The following is a 20,886-nucleotide window of genomic DNA, read 5'->3' on the forward strand; positions in this document are numbered from 1 at the left end:
AGCAGAAGACAGATAGTATACTTTCATGGTCAGCAGAAAAACACTAACAAAACACCATCCAGAGATTACCTTAAACTCTGGCATTAACTCATAACGCCAGAGTAGCAATCCCTGATCAACGAGAGCTTTCCAGACACAGTAACAAAACTTCAGCTGTGAACTGGAACAAATAGGCAAAACAAAACATGGACAAAAGTCCAACTTATCTAGTAGTAGTCTAGAAGCAGGAACAAGCACTGAGAGGCATCAGATAACATTGTTGACCGGCAAGAAACCACCAGAGAAATGAGCTTAAATAGCGACACCCACTACTGATGGAATCAGGTGAAACAGGAAAGAGGATGACAAGTCCAATTCCACAAGCGGCCACCGGGGGAGCCCAGAATCCAAATTCACAACAGTACCCCCCCCTCAAGGAGGGGGCACCGAACCCTCACCAGATCCACCAGGGCGACCAGGATGAGCCCTATGGAAGGCACGAACAAGATCAGAAGCATGAACATCAGATGCATTGACCCAAGAATTATCCTCCTGGCCGTAACCCTTCCAGTTGACCAGATACTGGAGTTTCCGTCTGGAAACACGAGAGTCCAAAATTTTCTCCACAACGTACTCCAACTCACCCTCAACCAACACCGGAGCAGGAGGCTCAACTGAAGGTACAACAGGTACCTCATACCTGCGCAATAACGACCGATGAAAAACGTTATGAATGGAAAAGGACGCAGGGAGGTCCAAACGGAAAGAAACAGGATTAAGAATCTCCAATATTCTATAAGGGCCGATGAACCGAGGTTTAAACTTAGGAGAAGAGACCCTCATAGGGACAAAACGAGAAGACAACCACACTAAATCTCCAACACAAAGCCGAGAACCAACACGACGATGACGGTTGGCAAAACGCTGAGTCTTCTCCTGGGACAACTTCAAATTGTCCATAACCTGCCCCCAAATGTGATGCAATCTCTCTACCACCGCATCCACTCCAGGACAATCCGAGGATTCCACCTGACCGGAGGAAAATCGAGGGTGAAACCCCGAATTACAGAAAAACGGGGACACCAAGGTGGAAGAACTGGCCCGATTATTGAGGGCGAACTCTGCCAATGGCAAAAAAGCAACCCAATCATCCTGGTCAGCAGAGACAAAACACCTCAGATATGTCTCAAGGGTCTGATTAGTCCGCTCGGTCTGGCCATTAGTCTGAGGGTGAAAAGCAGACGAAAAAGACAAATCTATGCCCATCCTAGCACAGAATGCCCGCCAAAATCTAGACACAAATTGGGTACCTCTGTCAGAAACAATATTCTCAGGAATACCGTGCAATCGGACAACATTCTGAAAAAACAGAGGAACCAACTCAGAAGAAGAAGGCAACTTGGGCAGAGGAACCAAATGGACCATTTTAGAGAAACGGTCACAGACCACCCAGATGACAGACATCTTCTGGGAAACAGGCAGATCTGAAATAAAATCCATCGAGATGTGTGTCCAAGGCCTCTTAGGAATAGGCAAGGGCAACAGCAGTCCGCTAGCCCGAGAACTACAAGACTTGGCCCGAGCACAAACGTCACATGACTGCACAAAGACTCGCACATCTCGTGACAGAGAAGGCCACCAGAAGGATCTTGCCACCAAATCCCTGGTACCAAAAATTCCGGGATGACCTGCCAATGCAGAAGAATGTACCTCAGAGATGACTCTGCTGGTCCAATCATCCGGAACAAACAGTCTATCAGGCGGACAACGATCCGGTCTATCCGCCTGAAACTCTTGCAAGGACCGCCGCAGATCAGGAGAAACGGCCGACAAAATTACTCCCTCCCTAAGGATACCTGTGGGTTCAGAATTACCAGGAGAGTCCGGGTCAAAACTCCTAGAAAGGGCATCTGCCTTAACATTCTTAGAACCCGGTAGGTATGACACCACAAAATTAAAGCGAGAAAAAAATAAAGACCAGCGCGCCTGTCTAGGATTCAGGCGTCTGGCAGTCTCAAGATAAATCAAATTTTTGTGGTCAGTCAATACCACCACCTGATGTCTAGCCCCCTCGAGCCAATGGCGCCACTCCTCAAACGCCCACTTCATGGCCAAAAGCTCCCGATTCCCAACATCATAATTCCGCTCTGCGGGCGAAAATTTGCGAGAAAAGAAGGCACAAGGCCTAATGACGGAGCAGTCGGAACCTTTCTGCGACAACACTGCCCCAGCTCCGATCTCCGAAGCGTCAACCTCAACCTGAAAAGGCAGATTCACATCAGGCTGACGCAACACAGGGGCAGAGGCAAAACGGCGCTTAAGCTCCTGAAAGGCCTCTACAGCATGAGGGGACCAATTAGCAACATCAGCGCCTTGTCTGGTCAAATCAGTCAGTGGTTTAACGACATCCGAAAAACCAGCAATAAATCGGCGGTAAAAGTTGGCAAAGCCCAAAAATCTCTGAAGACCCTTAAGAGAGGAGGGCTGAGTCCAGTCACAAATAGCTTGCACCTTGACGGGATCCATCTCAATGGAAGAGGGAGAAAAAATATACCCCAAAAAGGAAATTTTCTGGACCCCAAAAACGCACTTAGACCCCTTCACACATAAAGAATTAGACCGCAGAACCTGAAAAACTCTCCTGACCTGCTGGACATGAGAGTCCCAGTCATCAGAAAAAATCGGAATATCATCCAGATATATTATCATAAATTTATCCAGAAAATCGCGGAAAATATCATGCATAAAAGACTGGAAAACTGAAGGGGCATTAGAAAGACCAAAAGGCATGACCAAATACTCAAAGTGGCCCTCGGGCGTATTAAATGCGGTCTTCCACTCATCCCCCTGCCTGATCCGCACCAAATTATACGCCCCACGAAGATCAATTTTAGAGAACCACTTAGCACCCTCTATACGAGCAAACAAATCAGTAAGCAATGGCAATGGGTATTGATACTTAACAGTGATCTTATTCAGAAGCCGATAATCAATACATGGTCTCAAAGAGCCGTCTTTTTTTGAGACAAAGAAAAACCCAGCTCCCAAGGGAGAAGAAGATGGACGAATATGTCCCTTTTCCAAAGACTCCTTTATATATTCCCGCATAGCAGCATGTTCCGGCACAGACAAATTAAACAAACGACCCTTTGGATATTTACAACCCGGTATCAAATCTATGGCACAATCGCACTCACGGTGCGGAGGTAACGACCCAAGCTTGGGTTCGTCAAAGACGTCTTGATAATCAGAGAGGAACTCAGGGACTTCAGAGGGAATGGACGACGAACTAGAAACCAAAGGTACGTCCCCATGAATACCCTTACATCCCCAGCTCAACACAGACATTGCTCTCCAGTCCAAGACTGGGTTGTGAGACTGCAACCATGGCAATCCCAGTACCAAATCGTCATGTAAATTATACAGCACCAGGAAACGAATAATCTCCTGGTGATCCGGATTGATACGCATGGTTACTTGTGTCCAGTATTGTGGTTTATTATTAGCCAATGGGGTGGAGTCAATCCCCTTCAGAGGAATAAGAGTCTCCAAAGGCTCTAAATCAAAACCACAACGATTGGCAAAGGACCAATCCATAAGACTCAGAGCGGCGCCAGAGTCAACATAGGCGTCCGTGGCAATGGATGACAAAGAGCAAATCAGGGTTACAGACAAAATAAACTTAGACTGAATGGTGCTAATGGAAACAGACTTATCAAGCTTCTTTGTACGCCTAGAGCATGCTGATATAACATGAGTAGAATCCCCACAATAGAAACACAATCCATTCTTCCGTCTAAAATTCTGTCGCTCGCTCCTGGACAGAATTCTATCACACTGCATACTTTCTGGCGTCTTTTCCATAGACACCGCCAGATGGTGCACCGGTTTGCGCTCCCGCAGACGCCTATCAATCTGAATAGCCATTGTCATGGACTCATTCAGACCTGCAGGCAAAGGGAACCCCACCATAACATCCTTAACGGCATCAGAGAGACCTTCTCTGAAAGTTGCCGCCAAGGCGCACTCATTCCACTGAGTAAGCACAGACCATTTACGGAATTTTTGGCAGAAAACTTCAGCTTCGTCTTGCCCCTGAGATAGTGCCATCAAAGTTTTTTCTGCCTGAAGTTCCAAATGAGGTTCCTCATAAAGCAAGCCCAAGGCCAGAAAAAACGCATCCACATCGCGTAACGCAGGATCCCCTGCTGGCAATGAGAAGGCCCAATCTTGAGGGTCACCCCTGAGCAAGGAAATCACAATCCTAACCTGCTGAGCAGGGTCTCCAGCTGAACGAGACTTCAGGGACAAATAAAGCTTACAATTATTTCGGAAATTCTGGAAGCTAGCTCTATTCCCTGTGAAGAACTCCGGCAAAGGAATTCTCGGCTCAGATACCGGAGCATGTACCACAAAATCTTGTAAATTTTGTACTTTCGTGATGAGATTATTCAAACCCGCAGTTACACTCTGGAGATCCATTATTGTCAGGTGCACACAGAGCATACAGAGATTAGGAGGAGAGAGAGAGAAAAGACTGCAGCAAGGCAGACTGGAGGAAAAAAAAAAAAAAAAAAAAAAAAAAAAATTTCAGCAGACTTCTTATAACTCTCCTTTCTCAACCTGGGTCTTTAACACTTTATGGGCCGGTCAAACTGTCATGATCTCTGCAGGCAGAGATCATAGCAAGCCTATAGAGGGACAAGCTCTCGGAAGATGGAACTATACTGACCATGAACTAAGCCTGCCGCGCAACTAGAAATAGCCAGGTAGCATTTCCTATTTAACGCTAGATGCCCAGCTCTGGCCTAAGACCTAAATAGCTAGCAGAGGGAAATATAAGACCTGGCTCACCTCTAGAGAAATATTCCAAAGAAGACAGTAGCCCCCCACATATAATGACGGTGAGTTCAGATGAAACAACAAACGCAGCAGGAAAATAGTCTTAGCAAATTTGAGGTCCGCTTACTAGATAGCAGAAGGCAGATAGTATACTTTCATGGTCAGCAGAAAAACACTAACAAAACACCATCCAGAGATTACCTTAAACTCTGGCATTAACTCATAACGCCAGAGTAGCAATCCCTGATCAACGAGAGCTTTCCAGACACAGTAACAAAACTTCAGCTGTGAACTGGAACAAATAGGCAAAACAAAACATGGACAAAAGTCCAACTTATCTAGTAGTAGTCTAGAAGCAGGAACAAGCACTGAGAGGCATCAGATAACATTGTTGACCGGCAAGAAACCACCAGAGAAATGAGCTTAAATAGCGACACCCACTACTGATGGAATCAGGTGAAACAGGAAAGAGGATGACAAGTCCAATTCCACAAGCGGCCACCGGGGGAGCCCAGAATCCAAATTCACAACAGACCAGGAAGTGATTCCCATTTTTGCTTGACCTCTCCCTTCCATTCTGGGCTAGTCCGAAGCATTTAACTGTAATATCTTAATCTATTCATATATCTTACACACTATTTTTACCACCCAAATTTTGTTTTAGTATTGCTTAGCCATATGGCGAGACTCAGGAGGGACGGAGCCCCATGGATGGAGTGCAGATTTTTCTAGAATAATTTGCGGACTCCATATACAGAGCCACTAAGAGCTAGAAGAGCAGAATCCCCTCAAGTAACCCTATTTTGGAAATTAAACCCTTTTTGGAATTTATCTACAGTTTTAATGATGATTTTGACTCCATGGGTATTTTCCAGAAACAAGCAGCAGTGGATGTTGCTTAGTGAAAATTGCAAACAGCCATTGTGGTACCCGTACCGTGTAGTGCCCAGTACATTGCAGTCACCAGTATGTGGCAGTGCCCGGCTTATTCTTCTGTAGACACACAACTGAAAATTAGTTGGGCTGTCATTACAAAAATGCCAAACATGTGGATGCTAAATGTGGTTTAGACACACTGTGGTGAGCAGAACGGAGGGGGCATTTGGATTTGGGAGCCCAGAATTTGTTGACTTTCTTTTGGGAGGCAAGGCACCAAACCGCTTTTCCAGAGCCTTTGTGCTACCAGTAGCATGGAAGCCACTTATATTTCCATTGACAGGTGATGGACCTGAGTGGAGACTTGCTTTTTTTGTGGATTCATTTAAAGCTTTTGTAGGGCACATTTTCCATAACATTTGGGATCACATTTATCCGACACTCTACCCTGAGCACTTACATCGGGATTTACATCTAAATCTCTGAGTGACGTGATTCAGATGAGACCCCCAGGTTATACATGATAATGCAGCAGCAGAGTAACTCTGGACTCCGTTCAGCCTTTGTTCAGTGATTTCATTTTCAGAGGTGTGCAAACTGTGGTTGACTGCGCTTTTATGCACACCTAAAAAGACAGACACCACTAGATCATAATACAACAAAGACTTGGCACTCAAATAAGTTATGAAGTGAAAATTTGTTGTTTTTTATTGTACGTCCAGACACAGTTTCAACAGATGCTGTTAAACGTTTTCAGTCCTAATGGACCTTCCTCAGAACAATTCTATTTTATCTGATACAGAGATATCAAGAGAAAATATAGAACAAATATTTTAGTCTCTGCCTGCTGTCACAATGTCACAGTACAATATCATATATAGTGTCAAAAGAAAAAACATAAAGTGTCTCAATAAAAGAAAAAATTAAGGATAAAAGAAAGTATATACAAGGGTTACACAATGAGTCTATAGAGAATACATGCGGGCATTACCGCACTGATCAGGTTTATCCACGGGTTAAATGTCCTATATACCAGTAAATGGATTTAAAAGGAAAAGGAAGATTTAAGGTGTACGAATATAGTATGCGCTATGCAATAAAAGTATATATGTGCTCCTGGAAAGAAGGGAAGGTGGAGCTCCCACGTGGGTTGGAATTGAGGTAACGGAGTTCATCCTTATAAGTACGGTACATAGGAAGTGCTAGTGCTCAGTGAGACGTGCCTAACAGGGCCGGACTGGGACTAAAATTCAGCCCTGGCATTTGAAGTCACACAGGCCCACTTGTCACATGGTGACTGTATAATATCTTTGTACACTTGTAGGCAGGGCCGGTTTTAGGCAAAGTGGGGCCCTAGGCAAAGTTTAAAATGGGTCCCCAAATGCTAACATATTGCACATCACACAGAAGCCTTTCTGTTGTATTTACGTGCGCTGAGTTCAGGCCGCTAAATGAGTTTGATCGACAATACTGAAGTTGTTCAACGCTTGTTTCCCGGCCTCTTTCCACCAGCTGAGGAATAATGATGAGACAGAACGATCACTAATAGATCACTAACAGATCACCATACAGTATCATGTTTTCAGCAGCACATCTACAGTTTACACTGGCAATGTGCTGCTGACAACAAGGCTTTTTGTTCCAGCAAAAACAATCCGAATATGCAGCATTTTACTTGTTTAGTAAAATACACCCCATAGTCCTCCATATATTATAATGTGCTCCATAGTCCTCCATATAGTATAATACACTCCCTATAGTCCTCCATATATTAAAATACACTGCTCAGTCCTCCACATAGTATAATACACTCCTCATAGTCCTCCATATAGCATAATACAATCCTCATAGTCCTCCATATAGCATAATACAATCCTCATAGTGCTCCATATAGTATAATGCACCGCCACAGTCATCCATGTAGTACAATTCACTTCCCATAGTATAATGCACCCCATAGTTCTTCATATAGTTTAACGTATTCCCCATAGTCCTCGATACAGTATAATGCAGCCCACATATAGTATAATGCAGCCACCCCAGAGTATAATGCAGCCACCCCAGAGTATAATGCAGCCACCCCAGAGTATAATGCAGCCACCCCACAGAGTATAATGCAGCCACCCCACAGAGTATAATGCAGCCACCCCAGAGTATGTAACCCCCATAGAATATAATACAGCCCACCTCCCCATAATATATAATGTAGCCCCCCATAGAATATAATGCAGCCCCCCATAGTATATAACGCAGCCTCCCCCATAGAATATAATATACCCCCACAATAGTATATAACACAGCCACATAGTACATAACATGGCCTCCCCCATAGAATATAATATACTCCCCATAGTATATAGCAAAGCCCGCATATTATATAGCACAAACCGCATAGTATACAGCACAGCCTGCATACTATAGCACAGCTCGCGTAGTAGATAACACAGCCCACACAGCAGTATTCAGCACAGACCACACAGTAGTATACAGCACAGACCACACAGTAGTATACAGCACAGCCCACGTAGAAGTATACAGCACAGTCCACACAGTAGTATACAGCACAGCCCACAGAGTAATATATACAGCACAGCCCACAAAGTAATATATACAGCACAGCCCACAAAGTAATATATACAGCACAGCCCACAGAGAACTATATACAGCACAGCCCACAGAGAACTATATACAGCACAGCCCACAGAGAACTATATAAAGCACAGCCCAGAGTACTATATACAGCACAGCCCAGAGTACTATATAAAGCACAGCCCAGAGAGTACTATATACAGCACAGCCCAGAGAGTACTATATACAGCACAGCCCAGAGAGTACTATATACAGCACAGCCCACAGAGTACTATATACAGCACAGCCCACAGAGTACTATATACAGCACAGCCCACAGAGTACTATATACAGCACAGCCCACAGAGTACTATATACAGCACAGCCCACAGAGTACTATATACAGCACACAGTAGTATACAGCACAGAGCACAGCCCACAGAGAACTATATACAGCACACAGTAGTATACAGCACAGAGCACAGCCCACAGAGTACTATATACAGCACAGCCCACAGAGAACTATATACAGCACACAGTAGTATACAGCACAGAGCACAGCCCACAGAGAACTATATACAGCCCACAGTAGTATACAGCACAGAGCACAGCCCACAGAGAACTATATGCAGCACAGAGCACAGCCCACAGAGAACTATATACAGCCCACAGTAGCATACAGCACAGAGCACAGCCCACAGAGAACTATATACAGCACAGAGCACAGCCCAGAGAACTATATACAGCCCACAGTAGCATACAGCACAGAGCACAGCCCACAGATAACTATATACAGCCCACAGTAGTATACAGCAGAGCACAGCCCACAGAGAACTATATACAGCACAGAGCACAGCCCACAGAGAACTATATACAGCCCACAGCAGTATACAGCACAGAGCACAGCCCACAGAGAACTACATACAGCCCACAGCAGTATACAGCACAGAGCACAGCCCACAGAAAACTATATACAGCCCACAGCAGTATACAGCACAGAGCACAGCCCACAGAGAACTATATATAGCACAGAGCCCACAGTAGTATACAGCACAGAGCACAGCTCACAGAGAGCTATATACAGCCCACCAGGGTGGATAAAAATCAATGTTTTTTTAAAAAAATCAAAAAAATCAGATTTTTTTGATTTAAATCGGATTTTTTTTATTTAAATCGGATTTTTTTCAATAAACTGCTTTTTGAGGAAAATATTTTACCATCCAAAGGTTCTTCCATCATGAGATAAAGCTGAGTTGTTTAACTCAGTAGAATAAAGGCTGTATATGTGTAACATTCACAATGCCATGCTCTTCCAGAGGTTTCTGTAGGATGCTGACTATCCAACAAGTTTGGGCATGTCAACTGAATGGAAAAAGAAACTAAACCAAAAGTGAAACCAAGCTAGAAGTGTGGAATTAAAGGGGCAGTATGAACAAAATGTGGAGGCTATTAACAGTTTATACAATTAAGACATGCTGCTTTTAAACACCTACCTATTGCCATATAGTAAAACAAAAAAGATTTTTACTTACTTTGGGGTCCCCCCCTCACCCTGGCGTTAGATCGTTGCCCCTAGTTTCGTCCGTGTAACTATGGGCGCACATGCGCACTGCTCTCACTTCTCATTTTAATCGTGATTTATATTAAAAAAAACCTTTTGATTTAAATCAGTGATTTAAATCATGATTTAAATCGGCGTGATTTAAATCAATCCACAGCAGTATACAGCACAGAGCACAGCCCACAGAGAACTATATATAGCACAGAGCACACAGTAGTATACAGCACAGAGCACAGCCCACAGAGAGCTATATACAGCCCACAGCAGTATACAGCACAGAGCACAGCCCACAGAGAACTATATATAGCACAGAGCACACAGTAGTATACAGCACAGAGCACAGCCCACAGAGAGCTATATACAGCCCACAGCAGTATACAGCACAGAGCACAGCCCACAGAGAACTATATATAGCACAGAGCACACAGTAGTATACAGCACAGAGCACAGCCCACAGAGAGCTATATACAGCCCACAGCAGTATACAGCACAGAGCACAGCCCACAGAGAACTATATACAGCCCACAGTAGTATACAGCACAGAGCACAGCCCACAGAGAGCTATATACAGCCCACAGTAGTATACAGCACAGAGCACAGCCCACAGAGAACTATATACAGCCCACAGCAGTATACAGCACAGAGCACAGCCCACAGAGAACTATATACAGCCCACAGCAGTATACAGCACAGAGCACAGCCCACAGAGAACTATATATAGCACAGAGCACACAGTAGTATACAGCACAGAGCACAGCCCACAGAGAGCTATATACAGCCCACAGCAGTATACAGCACAGAGCACAGCCCACAGAGAACTATATATAGCACAGAGCACACAGTAGTATACAGCACAGAGCACAGCCCACAGAGAGCTATATACAGCCCACAGCAGTATACAGCACAGAGCACAGCCCACAGAGAACTATATACAGCCCACAGTAGTATACAGCACAGAGCACAGCCCACAGAGAACTATATACAGCCCACAGCAGTATACAGCACAGAGCACAGCCCACAGAGAACTATATACAGCCCACAGCAGTATACAGCACAGAGCACAGCCCACAGAGAACTATATACAGCCCACAGCAGTATACAGCACAGAGCACAGCCCACAGAGAACTATATACAGCCCACATCTCTTCTCTTCCTCCCCTCCTCCGAGAATGGCCCCACAGTCCAGAAAAAAAAAAAACTCTCCTCACCTCTCCTCGTGCCCAGCGTTGCTTCCTGGTTCCTGCTCCGGTCTCAGCAGCTGCAGTCTGCCCGGGACACAGCAGGTGCACGATGATATGACATCATCGCGCACCCGCAGTGTCAGAGGCAGAGCGGGGAATGATGGGAGAGGAAGCGTCTGTGGACGCTCTCCTCCATCATTGCATTCAACTGTACCGGCGTCTATACGCCGGTATAGTTGAATGCGACGGCGGGGGCGGCGGATTGAGCGGCCCACCACTGGCACCGGCCCTTCTGGCATTTGCCAGAAGTGCCCTATGGCCAGTCCGGCCCTGGTGCCTAAGGAGAAAGCATATATAGTGTTGAGACGCACACACTAAATAACCAATGGCTATAACATTACATGAAAAATAATAAATGGAAAAAAAACAAAAAAAACAGTGAAAGTGTTGACAGCCTGATTAGTAATCATAGGGTGCCGTGTACTACATAAGTAATAAGGCATATCTAGGTTCACCTGGTGTTGCAGGATAAAAAGAGGTAGGAGGCGCAAAGCCACTTTACTGGAGTAATGTTGTGGGGCGGTACTGTAACGGGCAAAAAGCATAGACGGTGTAAATACTAGGAGAGAACACTAAAAAGGACGCTAAGTGTCCACAAAGGAGAAGGGACGCTTACCAATATGCTGGTGCGAAGGCTCCTAGGCAAACTCGGTTTGCTCTGGAAGGCTGTGGCCCATATTCTAAATGGTAAGAGGGCAGGAAGAATGTCAGGTAGGAGCGCTTAACACTCACCATCCATGTAGTGAGTATGATCACTGCAGGATTGTAACATAAGAGCTTACCAGTCTGAAGAGAAGCAGCAGGAACGGCGATGCTCAGCCTGAGAGAGACGCACTGACAACCCGGAGTCAAAGCATAAGTCAAATATACGATGCAACAGGGATCATCTACCCCTCCCACATAATTTCAGGACTATGGGCCATGGTGTTGCTCAATTACGTTTCCAGGTCCTGGAACAAGTTGACCAAGGTAGGAGGGGGCAGAGTAGGATCAAGCTGCTTAAGAAGCGTGAAGCATATTGGATTTTTACCCTACAAACGTTGGAACCAAAAGGCCTGAACAGGGACTACGATACGTCCAGTTTCCTTTAAAAGGTTCTTTTAAATGCATATGGACATTTGATTGCTGTAATATAATCTTGTTCTCTTTATTCTTCTAGAATCGTTGATCTTCCACTATATGTCTCTCTCCGGGCACTCCGTGCTTTACACGGTATAGTATATTAGTCGCTATGTTCTGTATTAATATTTCACACCCAGTGCTTCTTTTCAACTACGCATTCACACTCACATCTTGTCACTATGTGTAGTCTAACCATTTTTTTTTTGTTTGTGCTTTACATATTGCACCCTTAGAATCCGGTGCGCAAATTCATGAGATATTCTCTTTTATTTTGTTTTTTTTATCTCTATATCATGGGCTGGCCGCCAGGACTGAAAATATCCACTACAGGGCCGCTGTCTGAGTGCATAGCTCTCCAGTATGATAGATAACCCCGCACTGTGGGCAAGCTGCCAGGACTTAATATGTCCAGTATAGAGCCACGGCCTTAATGTGCAGCTCCCCAGTCACATGACCGCAAGGAAGTGCGGCGTCACATGATGCACGATCCCCTTTATCAACCCAGAAGTAGACTCCGGGTTGTCAGTGCGTCTCTCTCAGGCGGAGCACCGCCGTTCCTGCTGCTTCTCTTCAGACCGGTAAGCTCTCATGTTACAATCCTGCAGCGATCATACTCACTACATGGATGGTGAGTAGTATTGAGCATGCCGATACTTGCGGTATCGGAATTCCGATACAGAGTTCCGATACTTTTGTGGTATCGGGAATCGGTATAGGGATAGATATTAATGTGTAAAATAAAGAATAAAAATAAAAAATATTGATATACTCACACTCTGACGCGCCCTGGTAGTAACCGGCAGCTTCCGTTCCTAAGAATGAGCGCTTGAAAGACCTTAGATGACGTCGCGGCTTGTGATTGGTCGCGTGAGCGGTCACATGACCGCCACGCGACCAATCACAAGCCGCGACGTCATCTAAGGTCTTTCAAGCGCTCATTCTTAGGAACGGAAGCTGCCGGTTACTACCAGGGCGCGTCAGAGGGTGAGTATATCAATATTTTTTATTTTTATTCTTTATTTTACACATTAATATGGATCCCAGGGCCTGAAGGGGAGTTTCCTCTCCTTCAGACCCTGGGAACCATCAGGATACCTTCTGATACTTGGTGTCCCATTGACTTGTATTGGTATCGGGTATCGGTATCGGCGATATCCGATACTTTTCGGGTATCGGCCGATACTTTCCGATACCGATACTTTCAAGTATCGGACGGTATCGCTCAACACTAGGGTTGAGCGAAACGGGTCGACCATTTTCAGAAGTCGCCGACTTTTGGCAAAGTCGGGTTTCATGAAACCCGACCCGACCCCTGTGTGGGGTCGGCCATGAGGTCGGCGATCTTCTGAATCTGGTATCGGAATTCCGATACCGAGTTCCGATATGTTTGCGATATCGGAAATCGGTATCGGAATCCACATTTAAGTGTAAAATAAAGAATTAAAATAAAAAATATTGATATACTCACCTCTCCGACGAGCCCTGGTAGTAATCGGCATCTTCCGTTCCTAAGAATGAGCGCGTTCAGGGCCTTAAAAGACGTCATGGCTTTGTGATTGGTCGCAGCGGCCCACGTGACCGCTCAGTGACCAATCACAAGCCGTGACGTAATTCTCTCAGGTCCTAAATTCCTCATTCTAGGAATTTAGGCCATGAGAATTACGTCACGGCTTGTGATTGGTCGCTGAGCGGTCACGTGGGCCGCCGCGACCAATCACAAAGCCGTGACGTCATCTAAGGCCCTGAACGCGCTCATTCTTAGGAACGGAAGATGCCGATTACTACCAGGGCTCGTCAGAGGGTGAGTATATCAATATTTTTTATTTTAATTCTTTATTTTACACTTAAATATGGATCCCAGGGCCTGAAGGAGAGTTTCCACTCCTTCAGACCCTGGGAACCATAGTATCCCATTGCACTGCATTGGGTTTCGCGTTTCGGCCGACCCTGACCCCGACTTTTTTATAGGATCGGCCGATTTCACTCGACCCGACTTTTGAGAAAGTCGGGTTTCGTGAAACCCGACCCGATCCTATAAAAATAAAAGTCGCTCAACCCTACTCAACACTAATGGTGAGTATTAAGCGCTCCTACCTGACATTCTTCCTGCCCTCTTACCATTTAGAATATGGGCCACAGCCTTCCAGAGCAAACCGAGTTTGCCTAGGAGCCCTCGCACCAGCATATTGGTAAGCGTCCCTTCTCCTTTGTGGACACTTAGCGTCCTTTTTAGTGTTCTCTCCTAGTATTTACACCGTCTATGCTTTTTGCCCGTTACAGTACCGCCCCACAACATTACTCCAGCAAAGTGGCTTTGCGCCTCCTACCTCTTTTTATCCTGCAACACCAGGTGAACCTAGATATGCCTTATTACTTATGTAGTACACGGCACCCTATGATTACTAATCAGGCTGTCAACACTTTCACTGTTTTTTTTTTTTTTTTTCCATTTATTATTTTTCATGTAATGTTATAGCCATTGGTTATTTAGTGTGTGCGTCTCAACACTATATATGCTTTCTCCTTAGGCACGTCTCACTGAGCACTAGCACTTCCTATGTACTTATAAGGATGAACTCCGTTACCTCAATTCCAACCCACGTGGGAGCTCCACCTTCCCTTCTTTCCAGGAGCACATATATACTTTTATTGCATAGCGCATACTATATTCGTACACCTTAAATCTTCCTTTTCCTTTTAAATCCATTTAGTGGTATATAGGACATTTAACCCGTGGATGAACCTGATCAGTGCGGTAATGCCCGCATGTATTCTCTATAGACTCATTATGTAACCCTTGTATATACTTTCTTTTATCCTTAATTTTTTCTTTTATTGAGACACTTTATGTTTTTTCTTTTGACACTATATATGATATTGTACTGTGACATTGTGACACCAGGCAGAGACTAAAATATTTGTTCTATATTTTCTCTTGATATCTCTGTATCAGATAAAATGGAATTGTTCTGAGGAAGGTCCATTAGAACCGAAAACGTTTAACAGCATCTGTTGAATCTGTGTCTGGACGTAAAATAAAAAACAACAAATTTTCACTTCATAACTTATTTGAGTGCCAAGTCTTTGTTATATACTGATTTGTGGGTTGGACACCCTACTTGAGCACCAGCCTCTCACCTATTGACTGAGTGCCGTGTTCATGTACAGTATCTGGATCACTGGATCATAGGAAGCCACACGGCATCCACAGTGACTCCATCTGCCTCATTATAGGGAATCTTTCACCAGAGGTTCCATCTGAATCACGTATTTCAGAGATTTACAAGGAAACTCCAGTGTAAGCGCTCAGCATAGAGTGCAGAATAAATATGAGCCCAGCCTTTTGTACAAATCAAAAGCAGTTGAAGAATTGGTTTTATTTTTTTACACTGTTCATCGCGTGGTATAAGTGTTTAGGCAACTTTGTTCTGTGTGTCAGTGCAATTACAGCGATACCAGATGTTGAGACACAGGGGTCAGAGGGTGCTCTAGTCTGCTAGCCGAAACCGCAAGGATCAGGGATCATCACACCGAATGCCCACTAACCTTTTACCATGGGTATAATACTACTTCGACAACACAGGTAAAGCAGTGTCAATTCTTTATTGAACCACAAAACAGGCAACTAACATATAGAACAGTCCAGCAAAATACCCAAGATGGTGTAAAATTACAGAGTCTCACACTTCCGCTGACTCGCCGGGATAAGAGCAGCTGTGACTTCAGATCTTCCAGGGCCCACTACCCCACCTATGGAACACACATGAGGAGGTAACAACAAGCTTAGGATGCTGACAGTCCATTGAGGTACAAGGCCAGTTGACAGCAGGGTCACATTCTGGCTTCTCTGAATATCTCCATGGAGCCAGGTGACCGGTGGGTGACAATCATGGCTTTCCCAAACATATCAATGGTTCTTTGGTGATTGGTGGGTCCAAATCCTGACTGCCCCAAACATCCATGGTTCAGCGATGATCAATGGAGCAGATCTGAATTGTTTCAGCCAGGGCCATAAAGTTGGCATCCTGTAAAATGTCAAATCTGTTTTTCTCATGATGGAGCCATGATCTGGCAGCTAACCCGTAGCGTGTTCCTGGCTGTGGTTTTCTAAAGAGTCTCTGGCTCTTTGGATCTCTTGGCTCTCTGGATTTCTTGGCTGTCTGGATGAATATTGTTAGAGGCATATTGCACTTATAAAGCTCACAATTGTTGTCCTTCAAGCCAGTACCCAGAGGTCAAGAGGAAGATGTGATGAGGTTAACTCGCATTGTTTGACTGCTTAATTAATTTGCATAGTTAATCCCCTGTTTTCCAAGTCAACAAGCCACAGAACCCACACAATGGTCATTCAACATATTAAGTAAAAATCCAGTGTTCAATTACCCTACATCACTGTCTTCTAAAGATAACAGACAATACAGTGGGTACAGAAAGTATTCAGACCCCTTTAAATTGTTCACGCTTTGTTTCATTGCTGCAGCCATTTGGTAAATTCAAACAAGTTCATTTTTTCCCATTAATGTAAACTCTGCACCCCATCTTGACTGAAAAAAAAAGAAATTTAGACATTTTTGCTAATTTATTAAAAAAGAAAAAATGAAATATCATATGGTATTCAGACTCTTTGCTCAGTATTCAGTAGAAGCACCCTTTTGAGTTAGTACAGCTATGAATCTTCTTGGGAATGTTGCAACAAGTTTTTCACACCTGGATTTGGGGATCCTCTGCCATTCTTCCTTGCACATCCTCTCCAGTTTCATCAGGTTGGATGGTGAACGTTGATGGACAGCCATTTTCAGGTTTCTCCAGAGATGCTCAATTGGTTTTAGGTCAGGGCTCTGGCTGGGCCAGTCAAGAATGGTCAGAGTTATTCTGAAGCCACTCCTTTGTTATTTTAGCTGTGTGCTTAGGGTCATGGCCGAAGGCTCATCTTCCAACAAGACAAAGTCTGAGAACCAGAGCACTCTGGAAGTGGTTTTCATCCAGGATATCTCTGTACTTGGCTGCATTCAAGTTTGCTTCAATCTCAACCAGTCTTTCTGTCCCTGCAGCTGAAAAGCACACCCCTAGCATGATGCTGCCACCACCATGTTTCACTGTTGGGATTGTATTGGGCAGGTGATGAGCAGTGCCTGGTTTTCTCCACACATACCGCTTAGAATTATCACTAAAAAGGTCTATCTTCGTCTCATCAGAGCAGAGAATCTTATTTCTCATAGCCTGAGAGTCATTCATGTGTTTTTTTAGCAAACTATGTGGGCTTTCATATGTCTTGCACTGAGAAGAGGCTTCCGTCGGGCCACTCTGCCATAAAGGACCGACTGGTGGAGGGCTGTAGTGATAGTTGACTTTGTGGAACTTTCTCCCATCTCCCTACTGCATCTCTGGAGCTCAGCCATAGTGATCTTGGGGTTGTTCTTTACCTCTCTCACTAAGGCTCTTCTCCCACAATTGCTCAGCCTGGATGACCAGGTCTAGGAAGACTTCTGGTGATCCCAAACTTCCTCCATTTAAGGATTATGTAGGCCACTGTGCTCTTAGGAACCTTGAGTACTGCAGAAATTATTTTGTAACCTTGGCCAGATCTGCGCCTTGCCACAATTCTGTCTCTGAGCTCCTTGGCCAGTTACTTTGAAACCATGATTCTCATTTGGTCTGACATGCACTGTAAGCTGTGAGGTCTTATATAGACAGGTGTCTGCCTTTCCAAAACAAGTCCTATAGGTTTAAATAAACACAACTGGACACCAATGAAGGAGTAGAACCATCTCAAGAAGGAGCACAAGGAAATGGACTTAAATATGAGTGTCTCAGCAAAGGGTCTGAATACTTATGACCATGTGATATTTCAGGGTTTTTTTTTTTTATAAATATGCAAAAATGTCTACATTTCTGTTTTTTTCCAGTCACGCTGGGGTGCAGAGTGCACATTAATAAGAAAAAAATAACTTTTTTGAATTTACCAAATGTCTGCAATGAAAAAGAGTGAAAAATGTAAAGGGGTTTGAATACTTTCCGTACTCACTGTAAGGGCTCATTCTCACTTGCGCGAGATTCGGATGAGTCTCGCACGGCAATACCCGGAGCTGCTGTTGGCACTCAGATCGGAGCGTGCGGCTGCATAGGAAAACGTGCAGCCGCACGCTCTGCTCCTCTGTGCTAGGTGCAGTGCTGGGTATTGTCGTGCGAGACTCATCCGAGTCTCGTGCAAGTGAGTATGAGCCCTAAGTTGTAGGAGCTGACAAAAGAAGCAAACATTAGCTATTTAAAATTATCAAAAATCAAAGTTTAAGAATAATATGACAACAGTGTATGGTTCTTGACCAACTGAAGAACACGCATAAATGCAAAACTCAACATATAGATAATAGTCTAATCCTTCTGGTTTACAGAAAATAGACTTGTAGATAATTAAGATTGCTAAGATTGCGGTGTTGTCACACCCGATTTATATTTTTTTTATGTTTGGCTGCTGTCACACACAGACTATTATTATTACAAAAACTGCATCGCCATATTTTGAGAGCTATAATTTTTCCGTAGTTTTGCTGACAGTCATGTGAGGGCTTGTTTTTTGTAGGACGAGTTGACGTTTATTGGTATAATTTTCAGACACATTACTTTTTTAATCGCTTTTTATTCCGATTTTTGGGAGGCAGAATTAACAAAAAAAAAAAAATTCATATATTATTTTTATGTTATTTTTTTATGCCGTTCCGCATGTAGAAAATTTAATAAGGCAATTTCATTCTTCGGGTCAGTACGATTACAGCAATGCCTCGTTTATTTTTTTTTAATGTTTTAGTGCTTTTACACAATAAAAACTATTTTATTTAAAAAAAAATCACTTTATTTTGAGAGCTATGAATTTTTTATTTTTCTGCTGACGGACCCGTATGGCAGCTTGTTTTTTGCAAGACAAGATGAATTTTTCAGCTGTACAATTTTTATGTAGACTGTTTTTTTAAATCGCAGAGTTTTCCACTTTTTGTTCAGCAATACGATGATAAAGCATAGTTGTTTTTTTTTGTGTGTTTATGGTGTTCACTGAAGGTGACAGTTTTATAGGGACTAGTGGGACAGTTTTATAGGTCAGGTCGTTCCAGAAGGGTCAATACCAAATATGTGTACTATTTATCTTATTTTAACCATAAATATATTTATTGCATTAATATTTTTTCTTTATTTTGTGATTTTTTAAATTTTTTTTTTACAATTTACTAACTTTTTTTTAACTCTTTTACATTGTTCCAGGATGGGACATCAACTGTATAATGACAGATCGCTGATCACAGCGCCATATCTATGGCGGTTTGCGGGAACACAGCTCCTGTGGTGCCGTATACAGTATAGACCAAAAGTTTGGACACCTTCTCATTTAAAGATTTTTGTGTATTTTTATGACTATGAAAATTGTACATTCACAATGAAGGCATCAAAACTATGAATTAACACATATGGAATTATATACAGTACTTAACAAAAAGTGTGAAGCAACTGAAAATGTGTCTTATATTCTAGTTTCTTCAAAGTAGCCACTTTTTGCTTTGATGACTGCTTTGCACACTCTTGGCATTCTCTTGATGAGCTTCAAGAGGTAGTTACCGGGAATGGTCTTCCAACAATCTTGAAGGAGTTCCCAGATATGCTTAGCACTTGTTGGCCCTTTTGCCTTCACTCTGCTGTCCAGCTCACCCAAAACCAGCTCGTTTGGGTTCAGGTCTGGTGACTGTGGAGGCCAGGACATCTGGCGTAGCACCCCATCACTCTCCCTATTGGTCAAATAGCCCTTACACAGCCTGTAGGTGTTTGGGGTCATTGTCCTGTTCAAAATTAAATGATGGTCCAAATAAACGCAAATCGGATGGAATAGCATGCCGCTGCAAGATGCTGTGGTAGCCATGCTGGTTCAGTATGCCTTCAATTTTGAATAAATCCCCAACAGTGTCACCAGCAAAGCACCCCCACACCATCACACCTCCTCCTCCATGCTTCACGGTGGGAACCAGGCATGTAGAGTCCATCCGTTCACCTTTTCTGCGTCACATAAAGACATGGTGGTTGGAACCAAAGATCTCAAATTTGGACTCATCAGACCAAAGCACAGATTTCCACTGGTCTAATGTCCATTCCTTGTGTTCTTTAGCCCAAACAAGTCTCTTCTGCTTGTTGCCTGTCCTTAGCAGTGGTTTCCTAGCAGCTATTTTACCATAAAGGCCTGCTGCACAAAGTCTCCTCTTAACAGTTGTTGTAGAGATGTGTCTGCTGCTAGAACTATGTGTGGCATTGACCTGGTCTCTAATCTGAGCTGCTGTTAAGCTGCGATTTCTGAGGCTGGAGACTCGGATAAACTTTTCCTTGGTCTTCCATTCCTGGGGCAGTGCTCATGTGAGCCAGTTTCTTTGTAGCGCTTGATGGTTTTTGCCACTGCACTTGGGGACACTTCCAAAGTTTTCGCAATTTTTCAGACTGACTGACCTTAATTTCTTAAAGTAATGATGGCAACTCGTTTTTCTTTACCTAGAAGTTGTATTATGGCAAGAAAAAAGCAGCTAACAGTCTACTCAGTAGGAGTATCAGCTGTGTATCCACCAGACTTCTGCTCAACACAACTGATGGTCCCAACCCCATTTATAAGGCAAGAAATCCCACTTATTAAACCTGACAGGGCACACTTGTGAAGTGAAAACCATTCCT

The 20,886-nt window shown here is 43.9% G+C and overlaps 1 protein-coding gene across 1 annotated transcript in view; it reads right to left on the reverse strand.

Moving 5' to 3' along the window:
* The window catches only part of LOC143768029 (uncharacterized), a 788,341-nt gene that overhangs the window by 539,186 nt on the left and 228,269 nt on the right, over positions 1 to 20,886 (reverse strand). The gene's annotated exons all lie outside the window — the stretch shown is intronic.

The sequence above is a fragment of the Ranitomeya variabilis genome, chromosome 4, assembly GCF_051348905.1.
Source record: "Ranitomeya variabilis isolate aRanVar5 chromosome 4, aRanVar5.hap1, whole genome shotgun sequence".
Taxonomy (NCBI): domain Eukaryota; kingdom Metazoa; phylum Chordata; class Amphibia; order Anura; family Dendrobatidae; genus Ranitomeya; species Ranitomeya variabilis.